Below are 917 nucleotides of genomic sequence, written 5' to 3' on the forward strand. Positions count from 1 at the left end.
ATGTACAGGTGACATTGAGAGCAGTTCCAAAAGAGAGGGAACAAAAATATTCTTATCAATAGAATTTTCAGAGAAGTGTAGCACCTCCCAAGTATAAGTGTTTGACTAAGACAAAAACTGTCCTAATTATTTTATGATCCTACCTTAAATACATCCCACGCAACTGGGGCTAGTCACTGTATAAGACTTCAAACTTGCCAAACAGAAAAATGAGAGGACTTGAGACATTGTCCCAGTTATTCTCCGTCTGCCCCTCCACCTTCAGACCCCTTCTCCCTGCTTCTCCGCCCTGCAACACCTAGGCTCGCCCGCCCTCCAGGGAGGCGCCAGCAGGAGGAAAGGTCAGAATATTTCTGCATCACGAGGCGAGGCGGGCATGTGAAGGTCCCTCCTCCGCCTCCAGCTCCAAGTACGCCATTCTCTCCCCAGATCCCGAAGGCCCAGGGGTAGTATCAGCTTCCTACCATCCCTGGGGGGTCTCACCACCCCTTGCCGGCTCCTTTGCCCCTCGCCCTCTACTCCATAAACAGTCCCTCATTAAAGTCCCCGTGGCTGAACTACTTCCAAGTGAAATTCCGTTTCCCGTAGGGACGGACCCTGACAGATAGAGAAATGAGTTAGAGTTGATGAAAATATTTATGGCCATTTGTGAGCATAGGATGCCTTGCAAAATAATCCAATTCGCCAAATGTCCCCTTAACCACACAGCACTGCCCAGACACAGTCACACCGCCTAAAGCAAGGCTGCCGTCCCCGTTGTCGCTCCCGCCGGGATTCTGGAACGCGGAGGAAGGACGCTGGGGAGCCCAGCCCAGCCCTTCCCGGTCCCACAGAAACCGGGACCTCAGAGTTTAAGACCGGGAGAATCTGAGCACGGCGCGACTTTCGGGAACTACCTTGGACCGTCCCTATCCGGG

This window comes from Pteropus vampyrus, unplaced genomic scaffold, assembly GCF_000151845.1.
Source record: "Pteropus vampyrus isolate Shadow unplaced genomic scaffold, Pvam_2.0 Scaffold144, whole genome shotgun sequence".
Taxonomy (NCBI): Eukaryota; Metazoa; Chordata; class Mammalia; order Chiroptera; family Pteropodidae; genus Pteropus; species Pteropus vampyrus.